This window comes from Salvelinus namaycush, chromosome 17 (assembly GCF_016432855.1).
Source record: "Salvelinus namaycush isolate Seneca chromosome 17, SaNama_1.0, whole genome shotgun sequence".
Lineage (NCBI taxonomy): Eukaryota > Metazoa > Chordata > Actinopteri > Salmoniformes > Salmonidae > Salvelinus > Salvelinus namaycush.
The window spans coordinates 18,280,488-18,297,286 of NC_052323.1; the positions used below are offsets into that span (position 1 = coordinate 18,280,488).

Genomic DNA, 16,799 nt, shown 5'->3' on the forward strand with positions numbered 1-16,799 from the left:
AGACTGTCGGAACTGCTTCAGTTACACCTCAAACAAATCACTTCATTGTGTTTTTCTCTTACTCTTTTTCGCAGTTATCCCCTTCTCTCTACATCTCCCCCCTCTGTCTTCCTCCGTCTCTCTCCCTCCCCCCTCTCACTCTCTCTACCTCCCTCCCCTTTCTCTCTCTCTCTCTCTCTCTCTCTCTCTCTCTCCCTCCATCTCTCCCTCTCCGTGTGTTAGAGGCTCAGCAGTTGTGGACCACTGACACTATCCTCTGAGAGAGAGACAGAGTGTATGTCTCTGTTCACTGTTCGGCAGAGCAGTAGGCTGGCTTTATCAGTGTGTGAGAGGAGAGGAGAGGAGAGGAGAGGAGAGGAGAGGAGAGGAGAGCAGAGCAGAGCAGAGCAGAGCAGAGCAGAGGAGATCCCCTGTGATGTGACTATGTAACCAGAGAGCTCAGAGTGGTCCCTCCTCCGGTGGAACTCCCAGGACACTGGAGAGTAACTCTAACCCACAACACTACAGCCCTGCACTTCAGAGGGATCTAGTCCAACCCCTAAAAACACAACTGGCTGGAGACTCCGTCCTCAGAAGGCGACTGACCGCCGGCTAGAGCACTTCTCTGGTAGAGAGAGCGTTGGAGAGAAAAAGAAAAAGAGGGAGAGAGAAAAAAAAGGGAGAGAGAAAAAGAGACACTAACAGAGACTCGATCATGTTTTAGGAGCCAAGACACAGCAGAGAACTGATACACTGAAGGTAAGAGGATGTCCCGTCTTGTTGGCTCTTTACAGTTTTCTCACCTTGACTAACACATGTTTGACAGCTATAACAGAGACTGATTTACTGGACATGAAGGAAGTGTAAATTAAATCAGTCGAGACAGAGATCCCATTAGAACTAATCCAACTAATGTGTGTCACCTCAGTCACCTCAGTCACCTCAGTCATGCACTACTGTACTGTAGCTGTCCACAGCTGGATAATGACATCTCTTCTTAAAACATATTTATTGTACAATGATTGTCAAAGGATAATTATTTATTTTTGCTGAATTGTGCATACCGAAATGTCTGTTTAATATCATGAGATGTCTTACACCCTTGTGAATGTGTGTGTGTTGAGGGGGGGGGGGTATGTTTGTGATGCTTACACTTGTATGCACATTCTACACATTTGAATGTCTATGGAGTGACAAACCTGAGTCAACAACATCTTGGTTGTAGAGGTATTTTACAACATGGTGGAGCATCTCTGTACACATGTCTGCTTGTCTGTCACCGCCACGTAACTTTAACAATGTTTACATTCTCACTATAGACGATACGCTTGACAAGGAGTCCCGGGGTGTCCGACACACACACACACGAACACACACACTGTGTACCTTGGCCACTTTGTGCGTTAGTGCTAAAGGGGCTGTTTGTACAGCTCTCTCAACTCACCCTTGGTGAAGCGCCGGTCCCCACCAGGGACCCATTGGTGCCCTGCATCCCTGTGTGAATGACCTTAACAGAATCAATCTTGTACGCATAGCTACACAGGGGAGCCACTGACAGCCATGGAGCATTATCATAGCATCATTCACTTCATTGGAGTCCTCAGTCTTCAGTTGAGGAGACAACTCTGTGCTGTTAAACCACATAGTGTTCCCCGGGAGCCCAGTGTGGCAGGGGAGGCTGGTGGGGGGAGCTATAGGAGGATGTGCTCATTGTAGTGCCTGGAATGGAATGGACTCAAACGTATGGTTTCCATATGTTTGATGTGTTTAATACGGTTCCATTTATTCTATTCCAGCCATTCCAATGAGCACGCCCTCCTATAGCTCCTTCCACCAGCCTCCTCTGGTGTGTATATGTGTGTGTATCTTTTGGAGGGGTTGGGTTAAAAGCGGAAGTCACATTTTGTCTGGACCTTGTGTGCATTTGACCAATAAAGTGGTCTTCATGTTAATAAGTGTACTACGTAGTTTAAACTTCGTTCGTGGTGAGCGTATGGCTCTTGCAAACCAGTGAGTTGTATCTGTGTCATCCGACCATAGAAGAGACATTCATAGGAACATACTGCTCTCTGACTCATCCCCACAGACCCCATCACTGTGGAGGTTTCAGTTGCTGAGCTGGCATACATATGACATACTGCAGGGTTATAGTAGTCATCTCTTCTCGTAACACAAACATGTGTGGCATGTTACTCTGTCATCCAACAGATGTTGTCCTCCTGAGACTGCTGTTCTATGACTATGTGCTCTAAGCGTTTGGTATGCCGGTGCTCTGGCATGGGCCAGTTTACGTAGTAGTGCCACAAACAGACAACACTCAAGCACAGTAATGCAAATGGTTCCGTTTGAAAGAACCGATGTTAGCATGTTTTATGTTGTCTCCCTTCCTCTTTGATGTACTGTTCTTTATCTTGGGTAACCATCTGGTCACGAGACTTTTGGATATTTATTGCATGCATCTTAAATAATTGTGTTCATATTATCTTAGAATGAATGTTTTAATGTATTGTTTTATAATTCTCCTCTATCTTAGAGCAGTTTATCACTAACATGCTATGTTAAACCTATGCTAAATCTATTCTCTCTCACATTCTAAAACGTCCAGAAGTTAAAATTAAGACAAGTTTTGAGCGTTGTGGGGATTTTTTCTTACAGTGTGTCAGGGGGTTGGTATGTTGGGGAGAGAGAGAGTTCTCCCTGCTCTGGTGTAGTACTACACTTTTTGAAAATAAAGGTACTATCTAAAACCTAAAAGGGTTCTTTGGCTGTCCCCATAGGAGAACCCTTTGAAGAACCCTTTTTGGTTTCCTTTTGGGTTCTACCTGCAACACAGAGGGTTCTACATGGAACCCAAAAGGGGTTCTACCTGGAACTAAAAGGGGTTCTACCTGGAACCAAAAAGGGTTATCCTATGGGGACAGCCGAAGAACCCTTTTGCTCCCCTTTTTTCTAAGAGTGTACAGACCTCCCCTCCCTTCTCCCCTCACCTCTCTCCCTTTCCTCTCCCCTCCTCTAAACCCCTTCCCTTTCCTCCCATCCCCTCTTCTCCACTCCTCTCCTCTCCCCTCCCCTCCTCCTCTCCCCTCCCCCATTGGTCATCAGCTGTGTCCTGGCTCTCAGAGCAGTACTCCCTGCGTACCAGCTAAACTGAGAAATGTGCTTTACATTATGGCCATGCAGAAGACATGCAGTGTATCTATTTCAACAGGCGGCTCACAGACACTGACCCATATGGTCTGAAGTACCAGTGTGGTAACTTACAGCTACACATTTTGCAGCACATTGAATAAGCCCCATGCTGTCTATACAGTGATTGATATTTTTCAGTCAAAGCCATACTTGTTTAGAATCAAGCACAGACACTAATGCTGTTTAGATATTGGTACTAATAAAGGCTTTTCCACCTGGCATTTAGCTCTCTCTCTCTAAGTGTTGCCATTTAAACTTTTACTCCAACAAGAGCCTTACAGTAGAGATCAACACTGCAAGCCTCATCTTCATTATCCTCAGAACAAAGAATTTATTAATCATCTCCCAGCAGTCAATCATCCATTGATTCATTATGTATCACCTTCATACTTCTGGACTAAGAGATACCACTCTGACTCCAGTAAGGCCAGAGCCCGCTACTCAAAGCATACGCCTTCCTCGCCTTCCTCCTCCTCATTCTCCTCCTCCTTATTCTCCTCCTCACTCCTCATCCTCATCCTCCTCCTCCCTGCTCGTCCTCCCTCCTCCTCCCCTCATTCTCCTCCGCCTCCTCCTCCTACTCCTCATCTTCCCTCCTCCTCCCCTCATTCTCCTCCTCATCCTCCTCCTCCACCTCCCTGCTCGTCCTCCCTCCTCCTCCCCTCATTCTCCTCCTCCTCCTCCTCCTCCTCATCTTCCCTCCTCCTCCTCCTCATTCTCCTCCTCCTCCCTCCTCCTCCTCCTCCTCCACCTCCCTCCTCCTCCTCCCTCCTTCTCAGTACTAAACATTCCACTGACAGAGTCATTAGAACATAGGCCACTAATGACCACTCCTTTCTGTCCCACCTCCCACACAACAACACTAAGAGAAGCAGCTGCATCATATCTGAGAGCTATCCAGCTGAGGAGGAGGACATTAGAAATAGAAGGGTTCATAAAAGCTTCGTTACAGAGTAATAAGGCTTCGCAACGAAGTAATAAGGCTTTGTAACAGAGTAATAACACAGAGTACTCCCAAGTGGCGCAGCGGTCTAAGGCACTGCCTCTCAGTGCAAGAGGCGTCACTACAGTCCCTGGTTTGGATCCAGGCTGTATCACATCTGGCCGAGTCCCATTGTCACGACTTCTGTCGAAGTTGGTCCCTCTCCTTGTCCGGGCGGCTTTCGGCGGTCGAAGTCACCGACCTTCTAGCCATCGCTGATCCACTTTTGATTTTCCATTGGTTTTGTCTTGTCTTCCATCACACCTGATTCCAATTCCATCAATTACATGTTGTGTATTTAACCCTCTGTTCCCCCCATGTCCTTGTCGGTAATTGTTTCTTGTGGTGCTTATGCAACGGTATGCTGGTTTGTACAGGGTTTTGTTTGACCCATTTATTGTGTTGTTCTGTTGACGGTGGTTTATGGATATTAAACGACACCGTTGTAAATCAGTTTTCGCTCTCCTGCGCCTGACTTCTCTGACGCCAGTACGCACCTCACTACACCCGTAGGGCGGCTTACAATTGGCCCAGCGTCGTCCGGGTTTGGCCGGGGTAGGCAGTCATTGTAAATAAGAATTTAGGTTCAATTTAAATAAAACATATTTAAAAAAAAATAAGGCTTTGTTACAGAGTAATAAGGTTTTGTTACAGAGTAATAAGGTTTTGTTACAGAGTAATAAGGCTTTGTTACAGAGTAATAAGGTTTTGTTACAGAGTAATAAGGTTTTGTTACAGAGTAATAAGGTTTTGTTACAGAGTAATAAGGCTTTGTTACAGAGTAATAAGGCTTTGTTACAGAGTAATAAGGTTTTGTTACAGAGTAATAAGGCTTTGTTACAGAGTAATAAGGCTTTGTTACAGAGTAATAAGGTTTTGTTACAGAGTAATAATGTTTTGTTACAGAGTAATAAGGCTTTGTTACAGAGTAATAAGGCTTTGTTACAGAGTAATAAGGTGTTGTTACAGAGTAATAAGGTTTTGTTACAGAGTAATAAGGCTTTGTTACAGAGTAATAAGGCTTTGTTACAGAGTAATAACGTTTTGTTACAGAGTAATAAGGTTTTGTTACAGAGTAATAAGGCTTTGTTACAGAGTAATAAGGCTTTGTTACAGAGTAATAAGGTTTTGTTACAGAGTAATAAGGTTTTGTTACAGAGTAATAAGGTTTTGTTACAGAGTAATAAGGTTTTGTTACAGAGTAATAAGGCTTTGTTACAGAGTAATAAGGTTTTGTTACAGAGTAATAAGGTTTTGTTACAGAGTAATAAGGCTTTGTTACAGAGTAATAACGTGTTGTTACAGAGTAATAAGGTTTTGTTACAGAGTAATAAGGCTTTGTTACAGAGTAATAACGTGTTGTTACAGAGTAATAAGGCTTTGTTACAGAGTAATAAGGCTTTGTTACAGAGTAATAAGGTTTTGTTACAGAGTAATAAGGTTTTGTTACAGAGTAATACGGCTTTGTTACAGAGTAATACGGCTTTGTTACAGAGTAATAAGGCTTTGTTACAGAGTAATAAGGCTTTGTCTTAGGGATGGAAAGACAAAATAACCACTATATAAGTATCTCATTAAAACACAAAAAATTATTGTTTCATTTGAATATGTCTAATCTGAAAGATCAGTTGACCCCCAGAGACTAAAGCTGCTGTGATGCACAAACTAACAAACTGGGCTAACTTTTTTCTTCATCTCTCTTTCTCTCTTTCCGTCCGTCCTTCCTTCCTTCCTTCCTTCCTTCCTTCCTTCCTTCCTTCCTTCCTTCCTTCCTTCCTTCCTTCCTTCCTTCCTTCCTTCCTTCCTTCCTTCCTTCCTTCCTTCCTTCCTTCCTTCTCTCTCTCTCTCTCTCTATCTATCTTTCCCTCTCTCTCTTTCTCCCTCGCTCTCTCTCTCTCACTTTCCGTTCCTCTCTCCCTCACTTCCTCTCTCCCTGACTTCCTCTCTCTCTCTCTCTCTCTCTCTCTGCTGTATTGTTGGAAGCTGCCATGGAAAACTAGATGAATTTAAAGCCAGTCAGAGCTGTAATTGTATTCATCTGTTTCTTTTTCTTTCCTTTATTTGAGGGGTGTGTGTGTGTAGGTGTCCTTTATTTCTCACGGGGCAGGGGAAGGTTATTGGGTGGGGGGTCTGCTATTCCTTTAAGTGTTTGGGCTGGGGGTGAGGGGTGTTTGACTTGCCAGATGGGGTGGGCTTAGTGAAGTGGGGTGAGGGTGTAGAGGGAAGAGGGCTGGGGTTAGTTTTCAGTGTCTACATCCGGTATTGTCCCTCTGAGTGGGAAGACTTCACTAAGGGTTTTCAGTTGTCATTTTACTGGAACTCTGCCCTTAGTCTTTTTATAACATTATATCATTGGCTGGCCTCAGACACAAATGATGATGTCCCATTGGAAGTGATAGATACAGTAGATAGATAGATAGATAGATAGATAGATAGATAGATAGATAGATAGATAGATAGATAGATAGATAGATAGATAGATAGATAGATAGATAGATAGATAGATAGATAGATAGATAGATAGATAGATAGATAGATAGATAGATAGATAGATAGATAGATAGATAGATAGATAGATAGTTTTTTCCTTGTTAATGCTTTTCAAGCCCTTTCCTTCATTTTGTTTTTCAAATGAGTCGCAAACAAGATCATTAATCAGATATCAAACGTCAGCCACATCTGAAGACTAGCACCCCTTTAAACACTGGTTTTACCATAACCCCCTCATCTCCTCTCAGTTCCCCTCCTCTCCACTCCTCTCCTCTCCTCTCCTACCCTCTCTTCTCCCCTCCTCTCTTCTCCTCTTCCCTCCCTCCTCTCCTCTCCTCTCCTCTCCTCTCCTCTCCTCTCCTCTCCTCTCCTCTCCTCTCCTCTACTCTACTCTACTCTACTCTACTCTACTCTACTCTACTCTACTCTACTCTACTCTACTCTACTCTACTCTAAATCAAATCAAATTTATTTATATAGCCCTTCTTACATCAGCTGATATCTCAAAGTGCTGTACAGAAACCCAGCCTAAAACCCCAAACAGCAAGCAATGCAGGTGTAGAAGCACGGTGGCTAGGAAAAACTCCCTAGAAAGGCCAAAACCTAGGAAGAAACCTCGAGAGGAACCAGGCTATGAGGGGTGGCCAGTCCTCTTCTGGCGGTGCCCTCCCCTCCCCTCCCCAGCCTTCTCGACAGCATTTACAGCTTCATTTATATAGGAGCTAGCCTGAACCCACAGCTTCCAAACAACAAGTCTGACACACTTCTGTTGCGGTAGGGCCCTTCAGTTCAGACACCAGATATGTTTACCCATGATAATCCAACACCACTGCGGTGAATTTTGAGAAGGGGAAAAATTAAAGCAAGGGACTTTTTGTTAACATAACAGTTTCTTTGCATTCCTCTAATGTCTCATTCAATTTGCATCTTGGACTTTGATAGTAATGTTGTGATTTAGGGGGAACAGCTGGAGTGGTGCATGAATCAACGTCCCTAGCACACACTACCACACTACCACCTGTGCCACGAAGGTCCAGACATCTTGGCAGAAACTGTAGTACACGTACTGTACAGAGAGGGAAGTTAGAGTGCGTTCAGAAAGTATTAAGACCCCTTGACTTTTTATACATTTTATTACGTTACAGCCTTATTATGAAATGGATTAAATAAATACAAATTCTTAGCAATCTACACACAATACCCTATAATGACAATGAGAAAACAGGTTTTTATAAAACAGAAGTACCTTATTTACGTAAGTCTTCAGACCCTTTGCTATGAGACTCGAAATGGAGCTCAGATGCATCCTGTTTCCATTGATCATCCTTGAGATGTTTATACATCTTGATTGGAGTTCACCTGTGGTAAATTCAATTGATTGGACATGCACTGTCAACTGTGGGACCATATATAGACAGGTCCCTCAGTTGACAGTGCATGTCAGAGCAAAAACCAAGCCATGAGGTCAAAGGAATTGTCTGTAGAGCTCAGAGACATGATTTTGTTGAGGCACAGATTTGGGGAAGGGTACCAAAAAATGTCTACAGCATTGAAGGAACCCAAGAACACAGTGGCCGACATCATTCGGAAATGGAAGACGTTTGGAACCACCAAGACTCTTCCTAGAGCAAGTCGCCTGGCCAAACTGAGCAATTGGGGGAGGGAGGTGACTAAGAACCCCATGGTCACTCTGACAGAGCTCCAGAGTTCCTCTGTGGAGATTGGAGAACCTTCCAGAAGGACAACCATCTCTGCAGCACTCCACTAATCAGGCCTTTATGGTAGAGTGGCCAGACGGAAGCCACTCCTCAATAAAAGGCACATGACAGCTCGCTTAGAGTTTTCCAAAAGGCACCTAAAGACTCTCAGACCATGAGAAACAAGATTCTCTGGTCTGATGAAACCAAGATTGAACTCTTTGGCCTGAATGCCAAGCTTCACGTCTGGAGGAAACCTGGCACCATCCCTAAGGTGAAACATGGTGGTGGCAGCATCATGCTGCGGGGATGTTTTTCCGTGGCAGGGAGACTAGTCAAGATCGAGGCAAAGATGAACAAAGCAAAGTACAGAGAGATCCTTGATGAAAACCTGCTCCAGAGCGCTCAGGACCTCAGAATGGGGCAAAGGTTCACCTTTCAACAGGACAATGACCCTAAGCACACAGCCAAAACAACGCAGGAGTGGCTTCGGGACAAGTGGCTGAATGTCCTTGAGTGGCCCAGCCAGAGCCTGGACTTGAAACCGATTGAAAATCTCTGGAGAGACCTGAAAATAGCTGTGCAGCAACGCTCCCCATCCAACCTGATGGAGCTTGAGAGGATCTGCAGAGAGGAATGGGAGAAGGTGCTGCCAAAGGTGCTTCAACAAATTACTGCGTAAAGTGTCTGAATAATTATGTAAATGTGATATTTCAGTTGTTGTTTTATGTATTTGCTGAAATTTCGAAAAAATAGTTTTTGCTTTGTCATTATGGGGTATTGTGTGTAGATTGATGAGGGAAAAAAAACAATTTAACCAATTTTAGAATAAGGCTGTAACGTAACAAAATTTGAATAAAGTCAAGGGGTCTGAATACTGCACTGTAACAGTTAGTCTATAGAAGATTATCTGTGTGACCTTTACCAAAGGGTCAGTAGTATAATTGCTGGAAAGCTAAGATCCATTAGGCTTGTAAAGCTGAGTTAATCAGGTGTTGTTGGTCCTATAAACACAAGTTACAGTTCATTTGCCAAAGACACTGCGACACAGTGCCAGACAAGTTTCAGAAGTGCGAAAAATGTATGTTATTTCCGCGATGGTGAAGTCTTTCTGATTTAGTCTGTGTCGTCTGGCACTTCTGAAGCTGTTCTTACAGCCATGATCAAAACCAAAGTGCAAACCTAATAATAAATGCGTCACTTGTAGAAATAGGTCAATTCAAGAATGTTAAACAACTGTCATGTAGATGTATCTGCAATAGAATACATCTGTGTTCCAGTGACATATTGTTTACACACTACATTTATGGATGGAATATGGTCCTACACCAGAAGTGTTACTTATAGCCCCTCTCACAGACTGACAGAGTGGTTATGGTACAGGTGTCATATGTTCATTTGACTCGTTTCTCACAGCTTGAAAACAATCCTGCATTAACAGGAAATGTGAATTATTATGTGGATTATAATTAACTGACATTTTTGTAGGGGTTGATACATTTTCCGTCAGGGCAAATCAAGTCTGACATTTTTAAGTGGAAATAAAAAATATTTTTTTAACCTTGAATATACTACAAGTTTGGATGTCCTACAGCACAGGGAAATTCTCTGTGAGAATAGTGAAGTACTGTACTGTATAGACCACACACCCAGTGCCACAGTAGATGAAATGTCCTGCCGTGTACAGTATGTATAGCATGCTGAAGATACTATATATCTGGACTGAAATCTCACACAAAAATCTCCCTATTTTGGGTGTGGGTTTGGGCATGTCAGACCTTCGTTTTACTGTCTCTCCTTACCCACTAGGCAAAAACTGGCTGAATCAACTTGGTTTGCATGTCATTTCACAATAAAAAGTTAATGTGATGACATTGAATCAATGTGGAAAACAAATTGGATTTGCAAAAAGTCATCGACATCAGGGAATTGACTCCCCCCCCCCCCCCCCCCAACAGATTTTAACCTAAATCCAATGACGTGGTGGATTTCACGTGGAATTCACGTTAGTTGAAAACTCAACCAAATTTAATCCAAACTAGATGTTGAAATGACGTCTGTGCCCAGTGGGAAAGTCAAAGAGGATAAGACTTAGGTTGAGGCAGCGTTAGGTGAGAGAGGGAGGATGGAAGCAGTTCATTGTGGTTCAGATGCTCGGAGACCAGGAGTCTTGTCTCAGGGGGATTGAGTTCCTCTGTGAGGAATGATAAAAAAAAGAGGTTTATTTTAACAAGGACACTCTGGATAAACATTTTTCCCACAGACCATGCCAAGGGCCTGCTTTAGGGTCAATGTCAGAGACTGACTCTGTTATCTCAAGAGGGCTCCAGAAAGAGCTGGGGGATGACAATGATGTGTACACGTATGCTACTATTAGTTCTGTGATTTGGAAGTTGTCCCCTCCATGTACTGTATAGTTTTTGCTGTTAGTCATACTGTTGACCACTACACTAGTTATATCACTGCACAGTTCTGTAATGGAAAAAGGTGACCACAAAGTTAGAGAGGTTTGCTTTGTTCTTGTCCTGTAAACGTGTTGAGGATAGACAGTATGCTTTGTGTTTGTTCTCTATTCTGTACTGTTCTCCTGTCTTTGTGGTATTGTATCATAAACTGTGTTCGGCCTGTAAGCATGTCACTTCTCTGTTTTGTTTGTAACGTCTGAGGTTGTGTTCAATCCATTGTTGAGGTATCTCTTGTTCTTCTGTTCCACAATGTGTTTGATCTGATTCATATTCTGTCCCTTGTGTTGTCCTGTTTCGAGTTTTCACATTGGTATGTGTTCATTTGTCTGTTTCAACCTGTGTTGTCCTTTGTTTTGTGCTTCTCTCTGTCTCTAGTTTTCTTGTGCCGTGTTCATTCTCTGGCCTGTGCTGTTTTCAGTCTCTGGCCTGTGCTGTGTTCAGTCTCTGGCCTGTGCCGTGTTCAGTCTCTGGCCTGTGCTGTGTTCAGTCTCTGGCCTGTGCTGTGTTCAGTCTCTGGCCTGTGCTGTGTTCAGTCTCTGGCCTGTGCTGTGTTCATTCTCTGGCCTGTGCTGTTTTCAGTCTCTGGCCTGTGCTGTGTTCAGTCTCTGGCCTGTGCCGTGTTCAGTCTCTGGCCTGTGCTGTGTTCAGTCTCTGGCCTGTGCTGTGTTCAGTCACTGGCCTGGTCTGTGTTCAGTCTCTGGCCTGTGCTGTGTTCAGTCTCTGGCCTGTGCTCTGTTCAGTCTCTGGCCTGTGCTCTGTTCAGTCTCTGGCCTGTGCTCTGTTCAGTCTCTGGCCTGTGCTCTGTTCAGTCTCTGGCCTGTGCTGTGTTCAGTCTCTGGCCTGTGCTGTGTTCAGTCTCTGGCCTGTGCTCTGTTCAGTCTCTGGCCTGTGCTCTGTTCAGTCTCTGGCCTGTGCTCTGTTCAGTCTCTGGCCTGTGCTCTGTTCAGTCTCTGGCCTGTGCTGTGTTCAGTCTCTGGCCTGTGCTATGTGTCTGGCCAGTGGTCTTGGTGGTCTGCAGCATCACTGATTCATCACCCCCTCACACCCACACAGGGCTGCATGTTTCCCCATACAGGAAGTCAAGGCTCTCCAGATGTGCTCAGAGAAGCTTTTTTGGAAACATTTCTGTCTTTTGTTATTGAACGTCTTATTTTTAATTTTTTCAAACACTGCCTCCCGCTTCCCCTCGGGACACACTCACTCAGTAAGGAATACGCTCGTTTGCAAATGTGATTGGGAAAGTGGTTCCCACCTCATCATATACTGACTGCAACATCATTGCCAGATGTCTAACTCAAACACAGCCCAGTATATATAGATAATCCCCAGAGATACAGAAAGTTTAAAGGCTGCTGAGGGAAGTCAGTTTACACACTAACTGTATCCTGGCCTGTGCGTGGGCCTGGCCGCCTGCATGCTCCCTGGTGGGGTTGGGCCGAACCATCTTCCATGTCAGGGGGATGGGGGGGGGTGACACTTTGAGTGTGGTGGGGTTAGTAATGAATGCTGGGAATACCAGCATCCCTGGGAAAGCTTACGCTCTGGGAACACAGTTTATTCTGCATGGGGATTACTATGACATCTCTAATGCAAACACTTTTCTTCACCCATGGCCAATGGGGGAATGGGACATCAAGTCCTAGATCACTGTATTTGGCTACTCAAGCCTGATAACACCCTTCAATTGTAGCATCACAATGAAGAAAGAACATTGCTTACCATGGAAACTAATGATAATTGTGTCATCACTCAAGAGTGGTAAAGCAGCTTTTACTGGTTCTAACATCAGACCTATAAGCTTGCTAAGCAAACTGTTGGAAAAAATAGTGTTTGACCAAATACAATGCTCTTTCTCTGTAAACAAGAAAACAAACAACAGACTTTCAGCATGCTTATAGAGAAGGACACTCAACATGTACTGCACTGACACAAATGACTGATGATTGGTTGAAATAAATTGATAATAAGATTGTGGGAGAAGTACTGTTAGATTTCAGTGCAGCCTTTGATATTTTTGACCATAACCTGTTGCTGAAAAAATATATGTGTTATGGCTTTTCAACCTCTGCCATATCGTGGATTCAGAGCTATCTATCTAATAGAACTCAAAGGGTTTTCTTTAATGGAAGCGTCTCTAATGTGAAACATGTAACGTGTGGTGTACCGCAGGGCAGTTCTCTAGGCCCTCTACTGTTTTCTATTTTTACCAACGACCTGCCACTGGCATTAAACAAAGCATGTGTGTCCATGTATGCTGATGATTCAACCATATACAACATCAGCAACCACAGCTAAGGAAGTCACTGAAACCCTTAACAAAGAGTTGCAGTCTGTTTTGGAATGGGTGGCCAGTAATAAACTGGTCCTGAACATCTCTAAAACTAAGAGCATTGTATTTGGTACAAATCATTCCCTAAATTCTAGACCTCAGCTGAATCTGGTAATGAATGGTGTGGCTGTTAAACAAGTTGAGGTGACTAAATGACTTGGCATCACCTTAGATTATAAACTGTCATGGTCAAAACATATAGATGCAATGGTTGTAAAGATGGGGACAGGTCTATCCGTAAAAAAGAGATGTTCTGCTTTTTTGACACCACCCTCCAAAAAGCAAGTTCTGCAGGTCAAGTTTTGTCTAATCTTGATTATTGTCCAGTCATACGGTCCAGTGCTGCGAAGAAAGACCTAGTTAAGCAGCACATTGCCCAGGACAGAGCGGCACGTCTTGCTCTTCATTGTAGTCAGAGGAATTAAATAAATACTATGCATGCCCGTCTCTCTTGGCTAAAAGTTGAGAAGAGACTGACTGCATCACTTCTTTTGATACGAAACATTAATGTATTGAAAATCCCAAATTGTTTGCATAGTCAATTTACACACAGATCTGACACACACACTTACCCCACCAGACATGCCACCAGGGTTCGTTTCACAGTCCCCAAATCCAGAACAAATTAAAGAAGGTATACATTATTATATAGAGCCATTATTGCATTGAACTCTGTTCCATCTCATACTGCTCAAATAATATAATAATATAATATAAATATACTGGTTTCAAAAAACAGATAAAGCAACACCTCACGGCACAACGCCTCCCCCCTATTTGACCTAGATAGTTTGCGTGTATGTATTGATATGTAGGCTATGTGTGGCTTTACATTTTTTTAATGTAGTTCTGTCCTTGAGCTGTTCTTGTCTATTAATGTTCTGTATTATGTCATGTTTCATATTTTGTGTGGACCCCAGGAAGTATAGCTGCTGCTTTTGCAACAGCTAATGGGGATCCTAATAAAATACCAAAATACTCATACCTCCCTAATGGCAACAAGATTGTACGATTCCAATTGTGGTTAGTGTGGTGATTGTGATATCACTATGCTGCCCATTGTCCAAAAGTTACTCAACAGTGTTGCTTCATGTGCATCAAGTCACTATGGTCCAAGTCAATGTATTTTTATTCATCTCCTTTGGGATCAACTGGTTCAACTGCAGATGAACGAATGAATGAATGAATGAAATTGTATTTTCGTGTCAAATCGCCAATTGGCAACCCATCCCTTATGGCACAGGTGTCAAACTCATTCCACGGGGGGCCGAGTGTCTGCGGGTTTTCGCTCCTCCCTTGTACTTGATTGATGAATTAACATCACTAATTAGTTAGGAACTCCCCACACCTGGTTGTCTAGGGCTTTATTGAAAGGAAAAACCAAAAACCTGCAGACACTAGGCCCTCCGTGGAATGAGTTTGACACCCCTGCCTTATGGGATTAACTAACACATAAACAAACATTACAGTAATTCACTGTGGTAATTAAATGATTATTCTTCGTCCGGCGTTCTCTGCATTGCGGATCACATAAAGAGTGAAAAAATGTAAATAAAAAGTTAATCAATACGTAATAGTAAATAAGGTTATTGAAACAATAATTACATCCCTAGAGCAGTAAAATAATATACATACATACATACATACATACATACATACATACATACATACATACATACATACATACATACATACATACATACATACATACATACATACATACATACACACAGCATATATATACACATACCTACAGTTGAAGTCAGAAGTTTAGATGCACCTTAGCCAAATACATTTAAACTCAGTTTTTCACAATTCCTGACATTTAATCATAGTCAAAATTCCCTGTTTTAGGTCAGTTAGGATCCCCATTTTATTTTAAGAATGTGAAATGTCAGAATAATAGTAGAGAGAATTATTTATTTCAGCTTTCATCATATTCCCAGTGGGTCAGAAGTTTACATACACTCAATTAGTGTTAAGGAGCATTGCCTTTAAATTGTTTAACTTGGTTCAAACGTTTCGAGTAGCCTTCCACAAGCTTCCCACAATAAGTTGGATGAATTTTGGCCCATTCCTCCTGACAGAGCTGGTGTAACTGAGTCAGGAGTGTAGGCCTCCTTGCTCGCACATGCTTTTTCAGGTCTGCCCACAAATTTTCTATGGGATTGAGGTCAGGGCATTGTGATGTCCACTCCAATACCTTGACTTTGTTGTCCTTAAGCCATTTTGCCACAACTTTGAAAGTATGCTTGGGGTCATTGTCCATTTAGAAGACCCATTTGCGACCAAGCTTTAACTTCCTGACTGATGTCTTGAGATGTTGCTTCAATATATCCACATAATTTTCCTTTCCTCATGATTCCATCTATTTTGTGAAGTGCACCAGACCCTCCTGCAGCAAAGCACCCCCACAACAACATGCTGTCACCCCTGTGCTTCACGGTTGGGATGGTGTTCTTTGGCTCCCCATTTTTCCTCTAAACATAACGATGGTCATTATGGCCGAACAGTTCTATTTTTGTTTCATCAGACCAGAGGAAATTTCTCGAAAAAGTACGGTCTTTGTCCCCATGTGCAGTTGCAAACCATAGTCTGGCTTTTTTATGCCAGTTTTGGAGCAGTGGCTTCTTCCTTGCTGAGCGGCCTTTCAGGTTATGCCGATATAGGACTCGTTTAATCTGTGGATATAGATACTTTTGTACCTGTTTCCTCCAGCATCTTCACAAGGTCCTTTGCTGTTGTTCTGGGATTGTTTTGCACTTTTCGCTCCAAAGTACGTTCATCTCTAGGAGACAGAACGTGTCTCCTTCCTGAGCGGTATGACGGCTGTGTGGTCCCATGGTGTTTATACTTGCGTACTATTGTTTGTACAGATGAACGTGGTACCTTCAGGCGTTTGGAAATTGCTCCCATGAATGAACCAGACTTGTGGAGGTCTACAATTTATTTTCTGAGGTCTTGGCTGATTTCTTTTGATTTTCCCATGATGTTAAGCAAAGAGGCACTGAGTTTGAATGTAGGCCTTGAAATACATGCACAGGTACACCTCCAATTGACTCAAATTATGTCAATTAGCCTATCAGAAGCTTCTAAAGCCATAACATCATTTTCTGGAATTTTCCAAGCTGTTTAAAGGCAAACTTAGTGTAAGTAAACTTCTGACCCACTGGAATTGTGATACAGTGATTTATAAGTGAAATAATCTCTCTGTAAACATTTGTTGGAAAAATTACTTGTGTCATGCACAAAGTAGATGTCCTAACCGACTTAATGACTCCAACCTAAGTGTATGTAAACTTCCGAATTCAACTGTATGTCCAGGTCAAGCCTCTGAGTGAGGAATGGAGCTTTATGAAGCGTGATGAGAGGGTCAGAGGATCTACACTGCACATGTGTATCTTCTTACACAGTCTCACAGTCTCATTGTATAAAACCACAGAGTCCCTGATGCAGTCTATCTTTCCCAGAAGCACAAGCAGTGAGAGTGATTATCTATCCTAAGGGTCACCTCTGATGCCCACTCTAAAGACCTCTCCACTGGGATGTTTTGGCCTTCTGATCTCAGATGGTTTGTCCCTGACAGCTCCTTAGGGTTTACTGGTCAATTTCGTCCTCAAAGACCCTCATTCAAACCAACGTCCTCACTGGACCACCAGGGAACACAC

General features: G+C 43.0%; 1 protein-coding gene across 1 annotated transcript in view; it reads left to right on the forward strand.

Annotated features, from left to right (window-relative positions):
- The first annotated feature begins 425 nt into the window (after positions 1 to 425).
- LOC120062390 (platelet-derived growth factor receptor beta-like) overlaps positions 426 to 16,799 on the forward strand; it is a 41,945-nt gene continuing 25,571 nt past the window's right edge. Inside the window, exon 1 of the mRNA XM_039012334.1 lies at positions 426 to 738. The gene's annotated coding sequence lies outside the window, so the exon portion shown is untranslated. The remainder of the gene's footprint in view (positions 739 to 16,799) is intronic.